At 36.6% G+C, this 16,703-nt stretch overlaps 1 protein-coding gene across 6 annotated transcripts in view; it reads left to right on the plus strand.

The window, feature by feature from the left end:
• CSRNP3 (cysteine and serine rich nuclear protein 3) overlaps nt 1-16,703 on the plus strand; it is a 110,496-nt gene that overhangs the window by 38,588 nt on the left and 55,205 nt on the right. The window contains exon 2 of one of the 6 annotated variants that reach the window (XM_069781286.1): nt 4,866-4,956. The exons of 4 other annotated variants lie outside the window; for them this stretch is intronic. The gene's annotated coding sequence lies outside the window, so the exon portion shown is untranslated. The remainder of the gene's footprint in view (nt 1-4,865; nt 4,957-16,703) is intronic. One more of the 6 variants, XM_069781287.1, reaches the window with a different exon arrangement.

Genomic DNA, 16,703 nt, shown 5'->3' on the forward strand with positions numbered 1-16,703 from the left:
CTTCCATCCAGTGGCTTGTTCCTGCCCAAAGGTTTTTTTCCCTATCAGTTGATACAGCTTCCAAATCTGTTGTTTGACCATGCTTGTGAGAGATCTTAAGTCTCTAGCAGTGAGCTGGGAACAGCCTTCTGTGTGGTTTTTGTTTGGTTTGGTTGGTTTGTTGTTTTTTTGTTTTGTTTAGTTTTTTGTGGTTTTGTTTCTGTTTTTTAAATCGACTAGCAGTTGTGCTTGCAAAGCAGAATTAACAAGCAGATGAACTTAGGATTTTTATCTTCTCTTGGTGCTTCATGATGAAACTGTTCTAATGCTTATAAGAAAGATGCAACTGTATCTTCTGATCTGTGTTTCAGTATTATCAGCCGTCAGTGATCAAGAGTTTTATATTCTGATTTTTATTAAGTCATTTGTATCGTACTAGGCCTAGACTTGGACCTGCTTAAGATGAAGGCCTGTATCTGCGTATAGAAAATACAGACAGACTTCCTCAGATAATTTAAAGTCTTCTAAGACAGCAAGCACATAGGGTAAACGTGGAACTGTAGGGAGGAATGGATCCATGGAAATTACTGACCTCTGAGCAAAAAATTAAAGAACTTTGAAACATTAGGGAAAAAGCAAAGTATTCTGCCTGCTGGAGGCTGTATTGGCTTCTTGCTTTCTTCTTCCTCTGTAGACCAGCGTCATCTCCCACATGTATTACAGTCTTGCCATTTGCTGAGATGTCCTGGTGCTCATGGCAGTGCACTGGTGTGTACCAAGTATGAAGTGTATTGAAGATCCTGATCTTTGCAGGAATATAAAGAAACAGAGTACCAATCCTCCCCCCCCAAAATGCTGTAGTGACGTTTTCAGCAGCTCCAGTTAGGAGAATATATACAAACTATTATTTCTTTGGAATTCGTCAATTCAGTGAAGTAAAAACAGTTTATGTGATTTTTGCTAAAACTCTGGTGGAAACCAGACAGCTTTCTCAAACTTTCTGCGTTCCATGACAGCCTGTCTGTTTGGCTTCCCAGCAATCTTGCTGTGGTGTCTTGTGTTCATCTATCAGTGGTTTTGAGCTTGCAAGAATTTAAAGCAAGTGAGGGGGTGTGATTCTTCATTGATGCTATTCAACACCATTTATTATCATTTTTCTGTTCACTAAATATGTAGCATTTTCGTGTTTTGATTGTGTACGTGAATACTGATGCTACCCTACTGCATTGTATTTGTAGCACTAATAGCATTGAGGCGCATGGGTAGCATCCAGACTTCAAAGCTTATATTTCAGAGGTTTTCATAGTACCCCTAAAAAAAATAGGTAGGTAGCTGGTCTAGTCTGAACTCACATAATGGTGAAATGTCTCTGTTCTAAAGGGGAAAACCAGTTAGCAGTTGTCAGGGGCATTGACTTGTCCTGTTATTTCCCAGTTCACTATCAAAGCCAACTAAAGTCTTTTTGTAACATGGAGTCTCTTGTATTTTAATGAATTCATCATCAGCTATGTATGCCCCAGAGTAATAGTGGTGAGAAAGGTATTTTCACCATCAGACTGACTGAAGACCATACCACTTCCTCCCAAGTGAGGCTTTAGCTGTTAGTATCCGTGGCTCCAGCCTTGTTACGACTGGGTTTCACTGTGCACTTGTGTGCAAAATAATAATATGCCAGCCCATTAACTCCCACTTGCAATGAATGTAGTGAACACACCATAGCAGAACTTGTTGTGTGCTTGTCAAAGCTTAACCTAATGTGAATGCTTTCTGAACTTCTGTATTACTGATATTTAGTGGATTGCTCAGTATAAATATTTTTCTTACTTGCAACTTCTTATTAAGTTGTCTCCATTGTGGAGATTCCAGGCTTGAGATGCAAAGAGTAGATTTTTAGTACTGAGAATTAGTTTTTGTGTATTTCCAACTGGTTAGCAGAGTAGTTTATCTACACAAGGGTATTAGGGGATACCTTTGAAAAATGTTAAAGCAGCAGTTATGTTTGGAAGTAAACTAACGGTAATTCCAAGCACTTCTTTAGCTCTTTCTTATTTTAACTGAGGCATGGCTGTACATCACCTGCTAGCAAAGAAAGCAGCCATAGGCAGTGGTCATCTGTAGAGCTATAGTTCAGCAGTGGTTACTATGGAAACCGTAGGTGACCTACATTTTACCAAAAAGTGATAAAAGTTTCTGTGATTTTTATTTATTTTTTTTTAAATGAAGCACATCTATTGATTTCTACTACTGTTTTTCATCTTTTACACATTGTTTTACTCAAGTAGTATTCTTAGTTTTGAGTGATCAGTGTGGAACGGACACAAAAATCTTGGAGCAGAGATACCATTTCATTGTTATGCTACTATTTAAAATTAGTAGAAATTGTTACTTTTGCTGTCATGTCTAATTGTATGTCCTTAGGAAGGAGGTAACAATTTAATTAATTACAGTGTGTGTTATATTAATGTATTATTTATATAGCTACCAGAGTATGGTCTATAATGGCTTGCAGTGGAAAGGCTCATTCTTGTGAATTTATCTATTTGACTAACATTACAAGTCAGTAGGCTACTGTATGAATAAAGTTACTCAAAGTTACAAGTTACTATTGGATTTTGAGTAAGCGTCAAAAATGCTTTTGGCTTTAGTAAATTCAGCTTGTCATTGCCTTTAAGGAAGTGAGAATTTTCTGAAAAAATGAGAATATACTGCAGACATTGTTAGAGAAAAGAGCAGCCGGAAGAGAGGACAATGTGTGACAATTGAAATAAACTTTGAGTTAGCATTTTAAATATACATTTCTTACAATGTGATTAACATGGAAGGGTAAGTGTTGGGCTAGAGCACTTGTCTAATGAAGTCATTAAATGTTGTGATTTATCTAGAACTTTGACTTGCAGATGAGCCAGGCCTGGATTTTCAGAAAATTTTGTGAAAACAGATTCTCAGAGAAAGGATTTACATTTTAACATTTTTTACTTGGGTGGCTTTGTTGGTATTTAGATTAAAACCCTGTTCTACCTTGAATTGTTTATTGTACTTTGTAGTGTGAAGGAATCTTTAGTTTCATAGAAATTAAGGACAGAGAAAAACTAAAATACAGACTTGTTTGGGACCAAATATATTTTCCCTCATTACTTTATGGACCACCTGCTAATTACTGAAACCCTCTCCCATAGCCATCAGAGTCTACCATGACATTTGGTGGGACTATTAGAGGCTGAGGTGGGACTATACAGATCCATAACTGCTCATATTTTGTAGTCCTTCCTCACTGTTCACAGGTACAAGATCATATGCATCCTGCAGCTGATAATGGAACCACCTCCTGATTTCTCCTAGATTTCCCACTTTCTCTTCGCCCACACATCTTCTATAGCCCTGTTTATTGCTCTGAAGTTCATACAGCCTGCTGAGTTTGATCTATAGCATGTGGCATGCTGTGCTGCATCACTTTAGTCATGTGTTATTAGATTAGCTACCAACTCATTTGCTTGCATACCTCAAAAAATAAAAACATTTTTTGTTTGTTACCTTCTTTCTTGCTCCAGAAAGCTCGAGTTGTATGCATTGTGTCCATCTGCGTACACTGTGATACATGCAAACAGCAGCAGTAGTAGTGGCAAGAAATATTAATCACCTGTGTAAAACAGCCAGTACTAAATGCTTCTGGGAGTTGATCTAGTTTGCCTTTATGATGCAGACTTTAATTATCACCTAAACTTCTTGTATCATGATCAAAACCTTTGTTTTCCCAAATTAGTTTGATCCTAAAAAATCTTAAGCATGCCTTAAATAGAGGATGGCGCAATAGCATGTGTTGCACCACTGATGCTCAAGATCATAGCATAGACAGTTTGTAGGAGTTGTATGCCCAGAGAGTCATGGCCTGTGCTGAAGGAGGATATGAAAATCACCAGAGGTCTAACTGGCTTCTTCGTAATCATGTCGTTATGAACTAGCTGTGAGCATAAAATACGGGCACATTTGAAGTGTGTCTCTGCTGCTTCTGGCCATAAGCCTGTCTCCAGCTGTGCTCGATTTTCAGTGCCACAGAAGAAGGTGAAAAATGATCAGTCAAACTATAGAAACCAGAAATGTTGAAATTAATATTCCTTTCGGATCCTCTGCAAGTTGAGCTGAAATACTGAACCAAGATAAGATTCTGACGTTATTTTAAAGCAGGATCACAATTGTTAGGGGCCAGAATGGAAAGTGACACTGACAGGCATTTGTAATGGCAAAGCCAGAGCTGTTGCTGGCTTGTGCCACCAGTCCCTTCTCCCTTTACCACAGCCACGTCCACAAGTGTGCAGTATGGTTCAAATGGTTTTTTTCAAAAACTGTATCCAACAATGTCTTTTAGAAAGATATCCAACCTTGCTTTAAGGACTTCAACAGATGGCAAGTCTGTCACCTGCCTTGGTAAGCAGGATTAATGTTTAATTGTCCTTGCAGTTACTGAATTTTGTTCTCTTCAGTGAAATACAGGGAGGTTTTCAGACTCCCTGTTGTGTCAGAGCAGAAACAGCTCATGTGTACCAGAAACCAAATGTGCATATTGGCTGTTTTCTCAAAGGTTGTATGATCATTTATGCTAAAAAGTCAGGTCTACTCTTCTGAAATACAAAATATTTCATAAGTTAGTCAATAATTGCTTGCAATAATTAAATATTTTAGTAAAATAACTTCTGTGACTTACTCATACATGTGACTCATATGCTGTTCTGACTTTTCCCCCCCTAATATGCTAATTGGTTTCATTGTAAACAAACTGAATTTTCTATTCTGTGAGTGTGCATAAGGCATCACTAATACTTTGATAGAAATTCTAAAAGTTTGTTGGTATCATTTTAACAGTAATGAGACATGAATTTCATTTTTTTAAGGACAGATTAAGGAAATGTCTACAGACTGAAAACATGATTTCAGAGGTCTAAAAATCTCCTGAGAGAAACTGGCGTTCTTTGAGATCACAAGGTCAGTAGTACAGTAGCAGTTATTCACGTGCATATATCTATATAATTATGCAGGCCCAACTTCAATTTTGTACTATTTGATGGTACAAAACATGTTATATTTTACATCTCTGCAGAGACTTTATTAGCAATTTTGGAACAACATTAGTAAAAAATTCCAGTTTCCAGCTGCAACTTTATGTTTAAAAATGCTTAAAATTCATGCTAAAAGCTACTCAATTAGTATACATCTGCAGCTTCCAAAGTAATTAGATTTATACAGGAAAAATATTCCTAACTTGTTGCCTGTGTTTGTAAATGAATTAATTACTGTGAATTTCCATCTTTCTTCACTTGCTTGCAAAAGTATAGGCTGTTTAATATTTTGGAAGAGGAAATGCAATGTTTTCTGAACAGCTTTCAAAGCTTTTGTTTTAATTTGTCACATCACGATGTGATTTATTTTTTTCCAAAGACTGGAAGTAATGGATATGATTTATTCAGCCACAAACAGCTAGCCAGCACATCTCAAGTAGTAAATGTGTTCAGAGAACTGTGTGTAATCAGTGTAATATTTTAATAACATCACAAAGTAATTTAAAACGCTTCATAAATAGTAGGAAAATGATGGTAGCATCTTGTCTTGGATGACGTGTTCATAATTTGTTGTAAGCTTTGCTTGGATACTGGAAAACATGTATAATTGTTATATTTTAGGTGTTTGTTATTAGAATGTTATTTTTAAATGCTACATGTACTGATGAAGGAAAAAGCAGAAAGCACGATTGCAGCTAACTCTTGCCCTGAAGGGTCTGTTTGGATTATGGGTTAACCATGATATGAATGCAGACATTAAATCTGGCTTTTCATGAATGGCTGTGGGTCTAAATGTAGTAATATGTTGCTTGTGTACAGCATCGTGTGGACATGCACATGTAGGGCGATAGTCCATGACCACAGAGCTACTGATCTTTTACTGTTTACCTTATTGAATGTTTTTATAGCCTGACTCAAATGAACTTTTTATATGATTTCATTTTACCTTATCTGGATTATCATTATCACACATTACTGAATGCAGCTGGCAGTTGATTCTCTTTCAGTAGCTTAAGCCATATATTATGTTGTGTCTGATGCGCTTCTACAATGAAGAGGCGGACACATGCTGCTTAATGAAGGCTCACTTGGCCCAACTTTCCTCATCTTCAGTGCATAAGTGAAGATGAATTCATTAGAATTTTCACGTAATATTAATTTAAAAAAGAATAACACTTTCGATACTGAATTATTTTTCTTTTGCTATACTCAAGTGATGTGAAGTGTGTTCCTTTTATTTGTGTGGTTAGCATGCATTAAGGTGGAACTATAATGAAAAAAAAAAAACCCCAGAAAACAGTACTGCTGACTTAAGAGGTGCTCAATTAAGTTAGATTGGTAAATGCTGCAGGAAGGCTTTCCAAATGATCCTTGGTGTTACCGTTGTTCCACTGCTGGGTGCAATTAAAAATGTGATTTAGAAAGGTAATAGACCAATATTCCTTTAGTGGCTGCATCAGAGAGGGGTGTTGTGGGGAATTTTCAAGTACCAAGTAATTTACATTAAGGCAAGTTGAATAGCTTACTGTTAATCTGTGCCCTTCTCCTAAACAGATAGGATATATATGTAAAATTTTGGGAAGATCTTCAGAAGCGTGTTATGTTTGTGTTGCAGTATAAGAACTTCAACTGGTTTTGAATTATGGTATAGAAATAAATCTTGCAACATAAGGCTTAATCATACAGTCGTTACTGAAGAAAAACTTTTGAAAACAAGGCTTAGTATCTGCATGACAATGCTGTGTAACTTTATTTTATGCCCCCACCTTTTTGACTTCATTAACTCTTAATGGGTTTTAGAGATCAGAGGAGGCTTGGTCAGGACTTACTAGCAATAACGAATACGTAAAGAGGTTTGGCAATTAATGGATATGCAAGCATATAGAATCCTTTGCATCGTTCCTTCAGAGCATAACACTGGCGAGCACCAAAACCAATGCACTAAGCTCTGTTCTGTCTACAAACTGTAACAATTTTATATTAAAATTAATTTTAATTCAAATCTTTAATATTTACATGAAAGGAAAAAATTATTAGGATTTCTGAAAAGCACATGATTTAGGAATCTAAGCCTCATTCTTAGTCTGAAGGCTTGTCATTCAGTTGTGTACTTCTATCAAATTTCTGTGAAATAACACTGTGTCACATTGTTCAGTCTTTTCTTGGTAAGAGTAATAGTTTAGAGCTTAAAGGTACTGTAAAGGAACCAGCGTCTAACATAACCTGTTTACTGGATAATACTTGCCCTGATCTTGCTTATCATATTTTAACATTTATAGTTTTGTTGAAAATGGGAAAGGAAAAAAAAAAAAAAAAGTCCTGCAAAGCAACCTAGACCAAATGCAAAGAGTGGAATTGTTTGTGAAATGTAGTTGCATGTGATAGGTAGGCCCTATACTACCATTTTACGTGGCAAATCTGTGTCGCAGACTCAGTGAGTTGAACTTTTGGAGTCACTTGCAAAACATTCATGAAGAAGAAAGACTGTTACCTGCTTTTGTATGGGTAATGTCCAGGAGAACCTTTCACTCACTGTCAAATCTGTGGATAAAGAAAAGGACCTTAAGCAGCCCCACTAGAGGAGGCCCTGATTCTTGTAGCAGTCTGGACTCCTAGTCCTCCTGCCTGCAAGTAACACATAGCCACTGGATATAGGAGTTTGTGTTCTCCTTCATTGCCATGAATAAACATTTAGATAAGAAGACAGCTTTCTCCCTCCTATTTTTCTAATTCTCACAATAATGCATATAAGAGGAGAGCATGTGATTCTTGACTCACCATGTGATTTGATAAGTATCTTGGACCTGTTTAAAAATTGCCTTTTTAATAAACAAAGTGCTTCATTTATTTCAGTAAGCCTGAAAACATGCGTCAGATTTCTGGAATTAATTTCTTACATGCCTAAATGTTACCAAACTTGCAAACCTTGTTGATAGGATTGTACCTAAAATTTTGGGTCGCCATCAGTCACTGGAAGACATTTACTGCCTACTACTAGTTCCTGGTTATACCTGCTATCATAGTCCTGCAGTGTGAAGCCAAGCTTTTGTCCTATTGTTCTGATTTGAGATGTGGAGGAAGGATATGAGTTGTTCCCCCCCCTTCTCTCTCTCGTGCTTGGAGTTAGGTTTCTGGACTACGGAAGAGAAGTTGAAAGGGTTTTCCTTTTCCAGGCTTTATTTAGTAAATAATGTCAGTAACCTATCTAATGTGTGAGATAATAGCATAAATAACAGAAGTTGTCTATTCTTTTGGATGTTTTTTCTCTGTGCCCTTCCTTTTGTGAAGACAAATTTTGTTCTATGTGCTTTTTAAACAGCAGGCTAACTGCTGTAGCTAATTCACAGGAATAAGCAAATTCCAAAACAAGGACAAGCTGGGAAAATTAATACTTTAACCTCAGATAGGTGGGGTCTGCACAGAATTACAATGAAAAGTTTTTGCAAAGGCTTTTGTGTTAACCAGTTAAGTTTAAAGTAGCTTTAGAAGTGCTTATTCTGCAGTTGTTTCATGACAGACTACAGTCTGCCAGTTCAAGTGTCTTGTCACTTCTGTGCCTTGTTCCTCAGGCAGTTACCTATCTTTTCCATGCTTTGTGGACACCCCCTCTACACGTCCCTTCCCATACAGTGTCACAACAGCCTCTGCTTAATTTCTGCCTGTGGATCAGCCTTCCTCAGAATTGTTAACAGTCTTCACAGCCTCAAAAGAGCAAGTGTATTAAGGTGTACACTTTGATGCATCAAGCAAAGCCATTTTTCCATTTCTAGTGTGGTTTCCCCTCTCTGTATCTTACTGGATTTGAATTTCTGTTTCAGTTACAGAGCAGACAAATGATAGAAATTTCTGCATATGTGTAAGATGACAAATACAGTTTTGATGAAGCACGTTTTATCTCTACCATACATAAGAGGGAGGAATTGCTAGCTGGTAACAATTGTGCTTTTGATTCCCCCCCCCCGCCATGTTCAAACATAAGGTTCCTGTCCACTGTTTATCTCCACACCCCCATCTCAGGCCAACAACAAAGGGAAAAAAAACACAACACAACAAAACAAAACAACCCCCAAACAAAAACCAAACCAAACCCCATCTACAACTCTTGAAGTGAACATGCATTTACAAGGTCCAAATGGTGATGGGGACGAAAAATGTACATACTCAAATCTGAATCCACCGTCTTAAATGGAGGGAAGCAGAGAGACAGTATAAATCACTAGTCTAATTGTGCTGGAACAGCTGCCCAGATACAGCAACTCTGAAACCTGTAGTAGAAACCTGATTAAGTTGGCTTTTAACCACTGTGTCATCTAACTTAGCTTTATGTGCTCTGTCACAGTATCTGGATTCAGTGTCTGCTTTAAGACATTTTACGTGGTGGGGATAAACCCTGATGAGAGTTACTGCACAAGTACAATATGTACATCCCCTTCAGTGGTGCTGGCTTGGTGCTAGCATGTGTACTCACTTAGCACAGGGAGATACGAGACATGCAGAGATTTATCAATAGCTGTAAATTTCTGAAGGAGATGATCCCCACTATCACAAATGCAACAGTTTTCCCATGTCACGATCTGTAAAATTGCAGGACAACTGAGCAGAGGATATTTCAGGAACAAATGGCACAGTCTTATTTTTAAAAAGGGCATAATTTAATTTTATGTGACGGTGCCTGCATTTTAATGCATAGCATAATAAAGCCTGAACCCTTTGGCTGAGGTCAGCCTATCTACTAGTGTCTTCTTTTAGGAGTAGTTAAGAATGTAAAGAACAATTCTTCTCTTCCTTTAAACACTTTCTAGCGGTTCAGTACAAGAGTTTTTAATCAGAAATCACAATGTATGGGAACTTGGAAGATTTATGTGACTATAAATTCCCTCATAGCACTTTTCTCCCTAGAAGTTAGAAATACAGAATAAAAAGATAAAAAGGCATGTGTCCTGTGTTGCAACTCAGAGAACAACTACTACAAACTTTCTCTTGTAGTACTAGGGGTTTGTATTGTAGGTTGTGGGGCTGTGGTTTCCTTTCTGAGAGTTTTGCTCAGATACCAGTATTAGCTAAAAAAAATTATTTACTGAAGATGGAAAAAAACAGTATTTTGAGAGCGAAATTAATTTATATGTTTTGTACTTCTTGTTATGCGAGCTATAAAAATGCATGAGTTGTCCGTTTCAACCAGTTTCAAAATCCTAAGTAATTCCACTGGAGAAGGTATGTATTATGTAAAGAATAAACACTTTCACAATATCTCTACTGTTTTGTCTTTGAAGATACAGAATTAGTGTTTGAAATGTGACCTAGGGACTTCAGAGACTTGTATTCTAGGCTCTAGAGTTTCCTTCCATTGGGAATTTGAAGAATTCATTAAATAAATCTGGCGAGGAGAGATTAAAACCCTCTTTCAGCAAGGTGCTTAAGTCATAGTCATGCTTAATGAGAATAACTGTGCTGGGACCATTGTTTTTTAATATCTGTTATCACTCAAATGGGGCCTTAGAAATCCAACCATCTAAAATTACAGCAGACTAAATGGTTAAGGATGGTGATGAACAATTTCAAAAAAAGCATATTATTCACACTTAAATATTTTAACAATCTATTTCTCCCTACCTCTGTTTCTTCATCATCATCCCTATTATCATTTTGATTGTTTGAAAAGCTTTATAATTCAGTGGTCTAGTTTAGTACTTAGGTAAGTCCTGGACATATTCTTGTTATTTCTAATCCATCAAGAGTACCCAACAGCTCCTTTATTTTCTTTATAGCATTCTAATGAGGTCAGAAAGGTCAGAAGAAACTAGCAAGAAAGGTCAGAATGGCTTATGCATGGGTCATTTTCTGTAGGCTGATATTCAGCATGCTGGGAATAGGTCAGGCTATAGTGTTTGGATTGTGCAGCAAAATAATGACATGACCAATCTGACAAGTAGTCTTCATTATTCTTTCCCACAAAATGTATTTCCACAGCTAGAGCAATTAGTAGGGATTATCTTTAAGAAGAGAATTAAATGGCTTTTAACCACTTTGTATGTACTAAAATAATGCTAGATGGTTTAAATTTTTCCTATCTGAAGAATTTCTTTTTTTTTTTTTAACATTCAAGTGACAGGATATCACCCTGTATCAGAAGAAACTACTTTCCTATCCACTTACTGCTATTACTTAGAAATAGAATTGTAAAATTCATATTAGGCTGAAATTTTCAGACTTGCCACTATAATTTTCTTTTTCCCCCTTTTTTTTTTTACTTTGTTATTGACAAAAATGCAAAATAACTCCTGATTGATTTTTTTAATTATTATTATTATTATTATTTTGACTTGTTCAATGAGACAGATTCTTTCTAACTGGTGGTCTTGAAGTATATCTTTTAATCCCTAAGAGCACAATTGTGGGGTAAGTAACAATAAGATGTAGTTTGGTTTTGGCTTTTTTTCCTCATTGGAGAAGGAAGCTAGGCATGGAATAGTTACACTGCTTGAGGTCTCACAAAATTACTCATTAAAAATGGCTTTCAGGGTTTTAACTGTTTATGGAAACTGATTTCAGGTCTATGCTGCCAGTCTAATGCTAGGAGTTAAATAGGTTGTCCATTTTCCAATCCAGAGAAAAGTTTTTAAAGATAGCCATTAGTTAAAGTATTAATAACACCTGTATAGTGAAAATAACAGTTGTGTAGTAATTAATAAGTGCTTGGCAGTTTCTTTCTAATATTTCTCTATTAAGAATGCATGCTATTTGTTGCTACTTTTCATTCCTACTGTTGAATCGTACACAATCAGGCTATGGCTTGAGAATCCTTATTGGTTACCCGCTGTCTAGTAAAAATTGTCCTACATTGTATTTGACATTTAATGTATATGTGGGCCTCTGAATTTTTGGCTTTGCTTTCTGAAGATTTGGCTTTGGCTGATGACTGAGTGTTGGATAGAGGGTTCCAGTACGTCTACCACTAGCAGAGTCACCTTGTTTGTGTGCTTAGATTGAACAAATGACTGGATGGGTGGATAGGCAGGAATTTTCAGTCCAGTTCTGGTTCGGGCTACATTTCACTTCGCTGTCAGCTGGTCTAGTATTTTGGGTTTTGGCTTTCCCCACCCCCATTTGTAGTAGTCTGAGGTCACTGGTATGTTTTCACCAAATACTCTGATTTTGTGTAGCAGAGTGATACCTTTCATATCTTCTACTTTTTGCTCAGAACACATTATACATTGTGAATTTTGCCTCTGATTTTGTTGGAGGGTTTGGATGCAAAGGAATTGCTTTTTATTACTCTTTATTTTTTTAATGGATACAATTATGTTCCTAGCATAAGTTGGCGGTCAGTGACACAGTGTGGTATTTCTGGTATTCTCATTCATTTACTTCAGTCTGTCATTCAGTTACTTTAGGAGCCATGTGCCTTATTTTCTGCCCATATATGTTAGATATAAATGTATTTCCTAGATCTCAAAATAAACATTTTGGCCTCATCTTCCACAACCCATCTTCAAGAGTTTACCATGTTTCATCTTCTGAAATGTTGGCTTGCCTGTGCTTTTTTCCGCTCTTGGTTCTTGTATTCTTCTAATTACTACTCAGTTTATTTTCAAAAAGGCACTTTGTTTTTTTCCTTCCCTATCCTACAACTTTCTATACAGTTATATTTTTAGTAGCCTTTTCATTTCCATCTGTACTTTTTCTGGCTAATTTGAAGAAAAAAAAAATTATTATGCCTATGCTAACAGTAGATGTATCCCTCAGACTTTCACTGTAAGATCATTTTCCAGTAAGCAGTTTGTCTCTTCTCCAAGATAGTTAACTGAACTCAGCTGTGAAGCAAAAAAATCTCTTGCAGACTTTTTAGCATTTTCCATTTCAAGTGTCACAAAATCCTGGCCTTAAAAGAATACATTCTTGCTGTATTCTCATGTATTTCTAACGCTGCTTCAAAAGTGATGTTACTTTGACCTGCTGATGCATATCTTTGTATCCCCTTTAGCATCACATTTATTTTTTTTACTGTCATAAATGTATATTCTTTGCCCCTGTCTCTTGAAACAGAGGCAAGTTCTTCTTGATCTTTTTGTCTCCTGCTTTCCTGTCAGAGTTCATTAATATTGGTAACTGTTTCTAATGTTTTGGAGCAGTTACTGCAAATGTATTTCATTGGGTTTTAAATTCTTTTGTAAAACTCACCTTTGTCATTATGTGTATAAAATTTTCAGTTGGCATGTAAAAATAACTGTTACAAGATGACAAGTAATACCTCTTTGTTTTCTCTTCAATCTTCAGTCTTTGAATCCACCTTTGTTTCCTGCTTGACATTTAAGATACTTAGCTTCTAAGGCTATGTATCAGAGAGCCTTTTAAGGCTATATATCAGGTTATATACAGCTTTTAAGGCTGTTAATGCTGTCATTATTGTGGTGTGATAATCTAAGGATAACCACCTGGCAAGGTTTCTGGGGAAATTAGTATTTTTTAATTGGATTAACTTCTGCAGTTAGAAAAATAGGCAGGCTTTTGTGTGTATGACCCCTTTCTCATGTCCTCAAAGGGTGCAGTTTTCCTAGTCATCTCAGCTTGTCTACTCAAAGATACTGCTTTTCTCTGCAAACTCTGCCTATGTCATTGCTTGACACACTGAATGTCATGACAAGTCTAGCAATTGTTGATCTGCGTCTGTTCCAGTATGATTATGAGTTTAATTTTTTTTAAGAGTTGTTTGCAACTGCAGGAGAGGAATAAGATGAACAGCACAGAGTATGAACCGATTTGCTGTTTTAAGTATGTCACAAGCTAAATATGATGACTTTTCAGGATTTCTCACAGTGCTGGAGATAATAAGAAAACTGCAGGATACAGAATGCACAGTTATGAACGCCTTGCTGTTGTAAAAGACGTGAAATAAGTTTTCTGCATGTAAATGGGGCCACTCCTGTCTCTCAATCCAAGATACCCAGGGCAGTGAGAACATCTTTTGTTCTGGAAAAGCAGAACAGTTGGCCCTGGCAAATCTTTATACTTCTTGAAATCTTAAATGGCTGAAGCCTGCATTTACGATCCTGTATCCTGGAGACTTACATAAATGCTACCGACACTGGACTTAGCGCAGAAGGAGAGCAGTTCCAGGCAGGCAGCTGGAGCAGTGGTAGGGTCACTGAAATCTGCCCACCCCAGGAGATGGAATGAGACAGCCAAGGACCTTGACTTCATGCTCTTCAGTCACAAAACTGGTGAGTTCCTCTATGAGCTTGGAGCTGTTGATTTGGTAAAAGTCTGTTAACAGCAAATGACAGCTGGTGCTGTCAGCTTGCACCTTTGCTGTAACCTGGAAGGTCAAAACAGACACGTTGGCTACACTCTTTCTAAATATCTGACAAGACTAGTATTGTCTCCACTTATCATAGCAGAAATAAACAGGGTCCTCGTGTTCCTAAAAGGAAAAATATTGTGATGGAGACAATATTATCCTCAGTGCTTGAAGATGCTGGGCCAAAGGGATAAATCTGGTTGAGAAACCACATTCACTGCAGGAATGCCAAAAATCACACTGAGGTAGTAATATCTTCTTTTCTGCAACACAGGAAACTGTCAGATGATGCAGCTTCCTATCAGGTGATATCCGTGGTAGCTACAGTCCAAGTTTTGTCTGTGCCATAAATTGGTGAGCCTTATTCAAAGTATTTGAATATAATCCTGCTTGGAAGTCTTAATTTTTTAATCTATTCACTAGAAGCAATGTTGAATAATGATTAAAAAAAACAAAAACAAACAAACAAAAAAACCAAAACAAACTTTACTCCACTGAAAGTGCACCAACACAACATAAAGAGGCTGAAAAACCTGCAGTCTTTAGGGACAGTAGCCTGACATACTCGACCCATGGCTATTATACTTCATTCTAGGTGATAAGTGTATCTGCTGAATTCTGTGAACAAAAATCTAACTGGAAATTTAAGTCCTGCAGCTGGTAGGTATCAAGCAGTTTAATTAAAAAAAAAATAATTCATGAAGGTTTCTGAAATGCTGAAATCTTGAAAGACATTTGGGCTATAAAAATGCTGTGAAAGTCTTTATTTAATTGTGATGGCTTTTAAGTAGAACTCTCAGATAGATCAGTCACTTGATAACTGCTTCTACAAAAGAACTTCCAAACTTGAGCATGTTGCAGAAATGTTGATCCTTGCACAGATTCAGGGCATGTGACTACTGCCGTTATCCTTTGTACTCTCGGAAAGTTAGCCCGAAAACAGTGTGTCTTTGAACAGTAGTTGAAAAATGTGTAATCAAATTGTAAATCAGCAGTTCATTTTGGTCATTGAAGTCATGGATTTGTATCAGTGCATCCTAGAACTGTCCACTGATTTACTAGTATGAATGTGGTTATTTAAATACTGCAAATCGATCTTCTTATATGAAAGAAATGGCAGTTAGTATTTCTTAGAAAGCATATTTCTGAATTGGAGGGGCTTACTTTCTGAAACTTTAGAACATTAGAATGACATAGTAAAAAGTTTGCTGTAAGAGTATAGTGGTTCAGGTTCTAGCATGATGAAAATTTTGTATATATGCTATGAAATTTATTTTGGATGCTAAAAGATATGATGAGATTTTTCATTTAATTTCTTTAACACTGATTTCAGGGGAAGTGAAATCATTACCGTGTTTTTAGGGCATGAGCAGGGGCATCTCCTGCAAATACCTTTACTTTCTTAATGTAGTCTGCTGTCATGGAACATATGGGGGAAAAATGTGTTGTGGTCTACTGGTAGAGAAGACTCAACATAAGCAATAAAATTCCCAGTGCTGTGCTGATGTTATCAGTGATGCTGGTACACAGACAAAGAAGTAAATAAAAATTATTTTCAAGCTCTGCTGGATACACATAAGGGAAAGAAATCAATGCTGGCCAAATGGAAATGGACAGAATTATTAAAGGAGAATCAGCTTCTAGGCTTTAAAGGTTATTTGAAACAGTGAAAAGTTACCATACAACCTAGAATTCAGTGTCCTTTTAAGCTTTAAATGACACATCTAAAGTGGTATGTGGGATGTACAAAGGTGGGAAGAAGTGTTGCAGCAGATTCATGTCCTGTGGAATGAGATCTTAAACTGATGTTTAGCAATTTAAGGCAGACACCTTATTTTAGAATTTATGTTTCTTCTTGTCTATAAGATTAAAAGTCCATTATGTATTTTATTTGAAATAGTGCATTGAAAATGGCTTGTGTTGTAAGTAGGGATGCTTCATAAACTAACTGCTATAAAATGTAAAAAATTGTTTACGTTGCTGCTTAGATCTATCTGTGTGTCTTATATTTTTATTTCTGTCTCTGGTCAAATTAAAATACTTGTGTTTATGGTAGACAGGAACAAATTAAAAAATTGTAACAATGAAAGATTCATTTTCCAGTGGAAGATAAAAACTAAAAAGCTTGTCTGCTCCACTGTGGAAATTGTGAAAGCGAGGAATGAGGCAATATTGCTTGTTCAGCAACAGTGGTGCTTTAGAAAGTTCTGTTGATGACAAGTCCAGTAAGGAAAGATGGTCTGCTTCCTTCTGAGTGGATTTTACTCCTGTTTCAACTGTGTTGACTCAGTAAACTTCTTTTTGGTTTACTGTGGTATAAGGGGGACTAGAAGAACCGAACAGTTGGAGAAAAAGAAAAAGAGAAAATACTAGCT

This window comes from Haliaeetus albicilla, chromosome 4 (assembly GCF_947461875.1).
Source record: "Haliaeetus albicilla chromosome 4, bHalAlb1.1, whole genome shotgun sequence".
NCBI lineage: Eukaryota > Metazoa > Chordata > Aves > Accipitriformes > Accipitridae > Haliaeetus > Haliaeetus albicilla.